Source organism: Nannobrachium achirus, assembly GCF_963921795.1.
Source record: "Nannobrachium achirus genome assembly, chromosome: 11".
NCBI lineage: Eukaryota > Metazoa > Chordata > Actinopteri > Myctophiformes > Myctophidae > Nannobrachium > Nannobrachium achirus.
Window position 1 is genome coordinate 40,845,401 of NC_137820.1, and position 9,501 is coordinate 40,854,901.

Sequence of the window (9,501 nt, forward strand, 5' to 3'; positions counted from 1 at the left end):
CCATTTGTACACTCTATGAGTTACCCATAAGGGTCCATTTCATTCCTAACTATCATTTAGCAGGGGACCCCCTGGAACTCCCTCAAGGACCCCACTTCGAGAACAAATGCAGTTAATATCAGGTTGCCATTCCATATATCTTTACTGTTTTTAAACCATTAAGACATAAGGTCGATACCTTCTAAAGCCTGACCTAAGTTTTCAGAAAAAAACGCCTGAGGGATAAAACAGGGGTTCCCGTCCATAATGGGTTGTGTATGTTGGGCTGATTTGTACACTTTGTTCTATGTCACATCTATAATGTTTTACATTGATAAACTTCATAGTTAATAGTATGCGGTATTAAACTGTGGATACCCCAGGCTGGCTTGCGGTGGACATTTTTGTCTGAATGATATTTTTGCCATGGAGTGGACAATAATGTTACCAGTAGCACACAAAGAGCCAGTCTCAAATGTCTACTAGCACAGTGGTTCTCAAAGCAGGTTGAGAGGGACCTCAAAGTTCCTTGAATGCGGTCCAAATCGAACATTACAGGTCTGTAACTCTGAGAGTGTATGGAACCAAATGGACCCATAAACACTCTCAGAGTTATGGGTCCTTAAAAATAATAATAATACAAATAAATTGAGAACCACTGTACTAGTGGAATATAGTGTCATACATATCCTGAAGAAACCCTGGAGACTGGGACAGAAATTTAGTCTCATGATCAAAATTACAACATTGTTATTTAAAAACAAAATCTAAAATCTACCATGGTCAAAGGCAAGTCTCGCCACATGTGTCAATGTACAGACATTGATGATCCCTGTGCCAGGAGATATTATGGGATATGTTGTTTTTATCTTTAAATGGGTATACCCCATTTGATGGTGTCCCATAGATGTTCAACAATGACCTATTACAGCTGAGGTCAAGACCTTTCCATTAACAGTTAGCCATTTCTAGCCTATGTAAGCCCTTCTGTGGCTGAATGATATGCCTTTAACCATGGACTCTAGGCAAGATTCAGAGGTCATTGTCACAGCATTCTGCTGTGTACTGTTAGATAAGCATCATGGTGTGCCTATCTGTCTGTCTGTCTTTCTCTCTTTATCGCCCGAGTTTAGGCCACAATGCATTTTGTTATACCCCCACTGAAGAAATATAGGCCTACTTGTCCTCTAAGTTCCTGTCATTTCAGATTAGATACACTAGCTCTTATTTAGGATTCAAAACATTGAAATTGAAATGGTCTTGGACTTTAAGGACAACCCACATTCATTTATAATCGGCACTGTTGCGGCCTATCTTTAGTTTTTTGTTGAGCCAATGTAATGGTACGCTGGACCAATGAAGTGGCTAGTGTCCTCAGGGGTTGCTTATCAAGGAACTTTGACATTCTTGCTAGATACTTTGTTCACTATGTCCATGCCAATAAACTCCCCCGTTATACTGGTCTTGTTCACATCCAAGATTAACTGAATGCTCATGCTTACCTGTAACTACCATTACATTCAAGAGAGACACTGATAGTCCAATGAATGCTATGATCCAAATTAATTTAATTTCATAAACATTCAGATGTCCCTAACTGTAATGACACCTTACTGTCCCTTAAACTGCATACTTTATGTGGTCTTTAACCAGAGATGTTCTGTTTTTATCCCCAGCAAAGCATAATCCTTTGCAATGCATACAACATTGTAAGTTAAGCAGTCAACCTGACGTTGGGATAATACGTTGAACAGACGTTGGTTATTGGTCAGTTACCAACAAAACCTAAAACCAACCAAATATCAACGTCTGATGATGTTAGACTTCAACGTTGTGTGGACGTTGTCATAATACCGTTGGGCAGACACTGAGGTTTGGTCGAATATCCGACAACAGCATGTCAGTGATTCAACATCAGCCTGATGTTGGGAAAACACGTTGAACACACGTTGGTTATTTGTTAGCTACCAACACAACCTAAAACCAACCAAATATCTACGTCTAATGATGTTAGACTGCAACGTTGTGTGGACGTTGTCATGATAACGTTGGGCAGACATTGAGGTTTGGTCAAAAATCCGACAAGAGCATGTCATTGTTCGACGTCAATATGACGTTGGGATTATACGTTGAACAGACGTTGGTTATTGGTTAGTTACCAACACAACCTAAAACCAACCAAATATCTATGTCTAATGATGTTAGACTGCAGCGTTGTGTGGACGTTGTCATGATAACGTTGGGCAGACATTGAGGTTTGGTCAAAAATCCGACAAGAGCATGTCAGAATTCGACATCAACCTGACGTTGGGATTATACGTTGAACAGACGTTGGTTATTGGTTAGTTACCAACACAACCTAAAACCAACCAAATATCAACGTCCGATGATGTTAGACTTCAACGTTATGTGGACGTTAGTAAAATAACGTTGGGCAGACATTGAGGTTTGGTCTAATACCGACAACAGCATCTGAGTATTCAACGTCAACCTGAAGTTGGGATAATACGTCGAACAGACGTTGGTTATTGGTCAGTTACCAACACAACCTAAAACCAACCAAATATCAACGTCTGATGATGTTAGACTGCAACGTTGTGTGGACGTTGTCATGATAATGTTGGGCAGACATTGACGTTTGGTCAAATATCAGACAAGAGCATGTCAGAATTCAACATCAATATGACGTTGGGATAATACGTTGAACAGACATTGGTTATTGGTTAGTTACCAACGCAACCTAAAACCAACCAAATATCAGCGTCTGATGATGTTAGACTGCAACGTTGTGTGGACGTTGTCATAATAACATTGGGCAGACATTGATGTTTGGTCAAAAATCCGACAACAGCATGTCAGTATTCGACGTCAAGATGACGCTGGAATAATAAGTCGAACAGACGTTGGTTATTGGTCAGTTACCAACACAACCTAAAACCAACCAAATATCAACGTCTGATGATGTTAGACTTCAACGTTATGTGGACGTTAGTAAAATAACGTTGGGCAGACATTGAGGTTTGGTCTAATACCGACAACAGCATCTGAGTATTCAACGTCAACCTGACGTTGGGATAATACGTCGAACAGACGTTGGTTATTGGTCAGTTACCAACACAACCTAAAACCAACCAAATATCAACGTCTGATGATGTTAGACTGCAACGTTGTGTGGACGTTGTCATAATAACATTGGGTAGACATTGACGTTTGGTCAAATATCAGACAAGAGCATGTCAGTATTCGACGTCAAGATGACGCTGGGATAATAAGTCGAACAGACGTTGGTTATTGGTCAGTTACCAACACAACCTAAAACCAACCAAATGTCAACGTCTAATGACGTTAGACTGCAATGTTGTGTAGACGTTATTATAATAACGTTGGACAGACACTGAGGTTCAGTCAAATATCCGACAACAGCATGTCAGTGATTCAACATCAGCCTGATGTTGGGAAAACACGTTGAACACACGTTGGTTATTCGTTAGTTACCAACACAACCTAAAACCAACCAAATATCTATGTCTAATGATGTTAGACTTCAACGTTATGTGGACGTTAGTAAAATAACGTTGGGCAGACATTGAGGTTTGGTCAAAAATCCGACAAGGGCATGTCAGTGTTCGACGTCAACATGATGTTGGGATAATAGGTTGAACAGACGTTGGTTATTGGTTAGTTACCAACGCAACCTAAAACCAACCAAATGTCAACGTCTGATGATGTTAGACTGCAACGTTGTGTGGACGTTAGTAAAATAACGTTGGGCAGACATTGAGGTTTGGTCAAAAATCCGACAACAGCATGTCAGTATTCGACGTCAACCTGACGTTGGGATAATACGTTGAACAGATGTTGGTTATTGGTTAGTTACCAACACAACCTAAAACCAACCAAATATCTACGTCTAATGATGTTAGACTGCAACGTTGTGTGGACGTTGTCATAATAACATTGGGCAGACATTGATGTTTGGTCAAAAATCCGACAACAGCATGTCAGTATTCGACGTCAAGATGACGCTGGAATAATAAGTCGAACAGACGTTGGTTATTGGTCAGTTACCAACACAACCTAAAACCAACCAAATATCAACGTCTGATGATGTTAGACTTCAACGTTATGTGGACGTTAGTAAAATAACGTTGGGCAGACATTGAGGTTTGGTCTAATACCGACAACAGCATCTGAGTATTCAACGTCAACCTGACGTTGGGATAATACGTCGAACAGACGTTGGTTATTGGTCAGTTACCAACACAACCTAAAACCAACCAAATATCAACGTCTGATGATGTTAGACTGCAACGTTGTGTGGACGTTGTCATAATAACATTGGGCAGACATTGACGTTTGGTCAAATATCAGACAAGAGCATGTCAGTATTCGACGTCAAGATGACGCTGGGATAATAAGTCGAACAGACGTTGGTTATTGGTCAGTTACCAACACAACCTAAAACCAACCAAATGTCAACGTCTAATGACGTTAGACTGCAATGTTGTGTAGACGTTATTATAATAACGTTGGACAGACACTGAGGTTCAGTCAAATATCCGACAACAGCATGTCAGTGATTCAACATCAGCCTGATGTTGGGAAAACACGTTGAACACACGTTGGTTATTCGTTAGTTACCAACACAACCTAAAACCAACCAAATATCTATGTCTAATGATGTTAGACTTCAACGTTATGTGGACGTTAGTAAAATAACGTTGGGCAGACATTGAGGTTTGGTCAAAAATCCGTCAAGGGCATGTCAGTGTTCGACGTCAACATGATGTTGGGATAATAGGTTGAACAGACGTTGGTTATTGGTTAGTTACCAACGCAACCTAAAACCAACCAAATGTCAACGTCTGATGATGTTAGACTGCAACGTTGTGTGGACGTTAGTAAAATAACGTTGGGCAGACATTGAGGTTTGGTCAAAAATCCGACAACAGCATGTCAGTATTCGACGTCAACCTGACGTTGGGATAATACGTTGAACAGATGTTGGTTATTGGTTAGTTACCAACACAACCTAAAACCAACCAAATATCTACGTCTAATGATGTTAGACTGCAACGTTGTGTGGACGTTGTCATAATAACGTTGGATAGACATTGAGGTTTGTCCAAAAATCCGACAACAGAATGTCAGTATTCGACATCAAGATGACGTTGGGATAATACGTGAACAGACGTTGGTTATTGGTCAGTTACCAACACAACCTAAAACCAACCAAATATCAACATCTGATGATGTTAGACTTCAACGTTATGTGGACGTTAGTAAAATAACGTTGGGCAGACATTGAGGTTTGGTCAAAAATCCGACAACAGCATGTCAGTATTCGACGTCAACCTGACGTTGGGTTAATAGGTTAAACAGACGTTGGTTATTGGTTAGTTACCAACAAAACCTAAAACCAACCAAATGTCAACGTCTGATGATGTTAGACTGCAACGTTGTGTGGATGTTAGTAAAATAACGTTGGGCAGACATTGAGGTTTGTTAAAAAATCCGACAACAGCATGTCAGTATTCGACGTCAACCTGACGTTGGGATAATACGTTGAACAGACGTTGGTTATTGGTTAGTTACCAACACAACCTAAAACCAACCAAATATCAACGTCTGATGATGTTAGACTGCAACGTTGTGTGGACGTTGTCATAATAACGTTGGGCAGACATTGAGGTTTGGTCAAAAATCCGACAACAGAATGTCAGTATTCGACGTCAGGATGACGTTGGGATAATACGTTGAACAGACGTTGGTTATTGGTCAGTTACCAACACAACCTAAAACCAACCAAATATCAACGTCAATTGATGTCAAATTAATACGTTGATACAACGTTGGAAGTTGACGTTGGTCCAACGTTGGATTTTGGTTAGCTGACGTCGCGACCTAAATCCAACCAAAAATCAACGTCAACGGACGTTGTGTGCCAGCTGGGTTGAGTTCAATAATAGTTTTTGGCTTTTGTCGCTTTCCAAAGACAAAAAAATGATTATAATAAATGTACCCTGATGGATTCCCCATCCAGTGACATGCATTTGGGTCCCCATCCAGGGCCATGCATTTGGGTCCCTATCCGGAATCAATGGGGGTAAATTTACTAAATCACATTTTTGTCTTAGGAATGCGACAAATACAAAAAAATATTATTGAACTCAAGTCTCTAGTCTATGGCATGAGTCATCAATAGAAAAAAGTCATTTTGGGGGAACTACTCCTTTAAGAAGATTTGAGGGAAAAAAAATAACTATATAAGAGGAGATTAAAAAACACGGCAAAAAACAAGACACAGTAAAAAAAAGTTCTTACTGGTGATAGTAGTTGTAAATGCTCCTGTTATTAGATTAGGCCTATATGTTCTGTCTGTCTGTCTGTCTGAACATGAAGAGAGAAACAAAAATGCTGGTGTAGCAACACATTTTAAGCAGTCGTTGAGGTTGAATGAGGACAGTGTGAAGACACATGCAGCTCAGCCTGCTCTTGGCGTGGCTCATAGACAAGCAAGCATATCCACCCTTCTCTCTGCTGTCTGCTCAACCTGAGACAGTGATTGATTGAATGCTTTATTAACAGTTATTTGCAAAAGGTACAGATGTAACTGTAGCTACTGTACAGTTATACAACAATCACAAAAAGCCCTGGAGGCTTGTTTCCATTGTGGTCCTCACTTTTTGAAGCGGTGAAAGCCGCTTCCAAGGAGTGGCTTTGTTTGTCCCGTACAGTCTGTCCCATAGGCCTCCAAGGAGTCCCGTGTCCGTGTCATGTCCCGTGCATGCAGTATTGAGGATTGGTCAAGCTTCACATGACAAGTTGGCCCTCCAGACAAAATCATTCACTCATTAAGAATTCATAAAAATATAGAACTAAAACACATAGAAAGTATAGATCTAGAACACAAAATGTATAGATCTAGAACACAGATTTCATAGCTCTAGAACACATAGAACAAAAATTCACCGCTTCACTTCGAACCAAGGTTGGATTTTTAACTTTACTTTTACACGGAGACGTAAGCAGTGACTAAAACGCTGTGCATGCCAGGTGGCGGTGTGACGCTGATGCTGGAATAGAAGCCATTTTTATTGCATAAATAACCATTTAAACAATAGACGTAAATTGTTCAATTTTATAATGAGCATTAATGACGATCAACTATATCGTCGTTGTCGGGTGAAAACCTTGTATGTCCAAAACCGTTCGTTTTGCATTTTTCATTTTAAAAATGATTTAAACAAGTGAAAACAGTCGATCTACAAGCACACAACACCCCGCACTGCGAGGCCACAACCACTGCTCTAGCATGTAGCTTGCTGTGTGATACTGGTGTGTGTGTGTGTGTGTGTGTGTGTGTGTGTGTGTGTGTGTGTGTGTGTGTGTGTGTGTGTCTGTGTGTGTGTGTGTGTGTGTGTGTGTGTGTGTGTGTGTGTGTGTGCGTGCGTGCGTGCCTGTGTGTGTGAGTGAGAGTGCAGCATGTCCCCAGTATACGGTAAGCATGTGTACTTTATCAGAAGGAGAATGTGTGGGAAAACACTCACTCAAGCACACGCACATGCGCACGGACGCACGCACACACACACACACGCACGCACGCATACACGCACGCACGCACACACACACACACACACACACACACACACACACACACACACACACACACACACACACACACACACACACACACACACACACACACACACACACACCTCCTGAGGTGAGGGTAGGATAAGAGAGAGCGCCGTGCCCTAATATGGATGTACTGTAGTGGGTGGCGTGCCAGAGTGTCAACAGAGTAGTAAAGACCACACACACACACACACACACACACACACACACACACACACACACACACACACACACGCACACACACACGCACACGCGCGCATACACACACTGGGAGGGAGGGTTGTTTGAGAGGAGTGGCGACAGAGCCACTAGGCTTTAAAACAGCCTCATCGACTTTTAAGGAAAGGGACATGCTTACAGCCACGTCGCACGTTGTCTCTAAACCAGGGTTTTTTTTTTTTTTAAGCTCAAGGACCCCTTACCCCCCTTAGAGATGGGACACCCCACTACATATTGTATAACATTGTTGTGTTGGTAAAAAATGCATGCAAATGAATGGACATTTCTAATACATATACCTATGTCTTGTAACGATTTGGTCATAAGGGCATAATGAATGATTTTTTTAAGACAGCTTAACATTCTCTTTTGAAGAAAGTTACTAGGCTGAAATGGCATCAAATAGTTGGAATAACCCAACTGATGAAACCATCCAGACCATGAATTAATAATCGTATACGTACGTATGTAGGGATTCACGCCCAGCTGGGGCAGATAGAACACCAGCCTCCCACCTGGCAAACCGACGCACAGCCTGCCGTGTCAATAGAGATCTCCATCACTCCAACAATTCTGAAACTCTCCTTCACTTAACATACGGAAGTGCCGACAACAGCCGCGGCAATGATTCCTATGCTGCAGCAATTATTCCTAATCCGTCGCACAGCCTCTGTAGATCTATTTTTTTGAGAAATTGTGTCCAAATCTTTGAATGTATATATCTTTAAAGCAAACATTTGTAACGCAAATCTTTCTTCCTCTTGGTCCCTGGAACTAAATATTTTTAGATGGCGGTCCGCGGTCAAATACTTACAATTCTAAGGGGTCCTTGACATGAAAAGGTAGAGCACCACTGATATAGAAACATACGTTTTTTTCAGAAAACCATTAGGATTTAGAAGACATTTTAAGGTATTTGTTAGGTCTTAATGGGTGTTAATGCCAGTGGCAGGTGTCCAATAATGGCCATGAATTTCTGCATGCATTTTGCCCAGCCTGTCATGCCTCTGGTATGGAACCGAAAAACTTGGGGAAAAGTGAAAAGAGTAGTAGTAGTAGTGAACTTGCAAATTTTCAAGATTAAAAAGAAATATATAGCAGATCTACAAGCTCATAGCGTGGCACGAGGTGATGCACTGTGAGCTTGTATATCTGCTATTTCTGAATAACCAGTATAGTATAAAATAATACTTTTTAGCTCAAACCTAAAATGACACGGATGTTTTCCTGGTTTTAATGGGTTGACTGACGGCTTCACCGGTCAACAAGCACATGACCAATAATAGCACCACTCTGCCCATGTAATTGCCATGAATGGGGACAAATTGCATGTAGGGCCTCGGGGAACCTTTAAATGTGCCATCAATGTGTGCATGTGTCTCTTGGCACTTTCTATTTTCTCGGTACCTAATTAATCCCGTGGGGGAACTTCAGTTTTCAACTTCACCCTGCTGAGTGCTGCCCACTAGAGGGGCGTGGAGGAGGAGGGGGGGGGGGGGGAGAGCAGTTAGTATCCACAGAGTACTCCAATTCCCAACATACACACTGAAATGGCTGTCTTTCACGTCTTTTTTTCTTTTCTTTTTTATCCCACAATTTTGTAACCCATTTTTTCACCTGGTGTATAAGCTGTAATCTTGGGCGTTACTCTCTGTCTGCCAACCT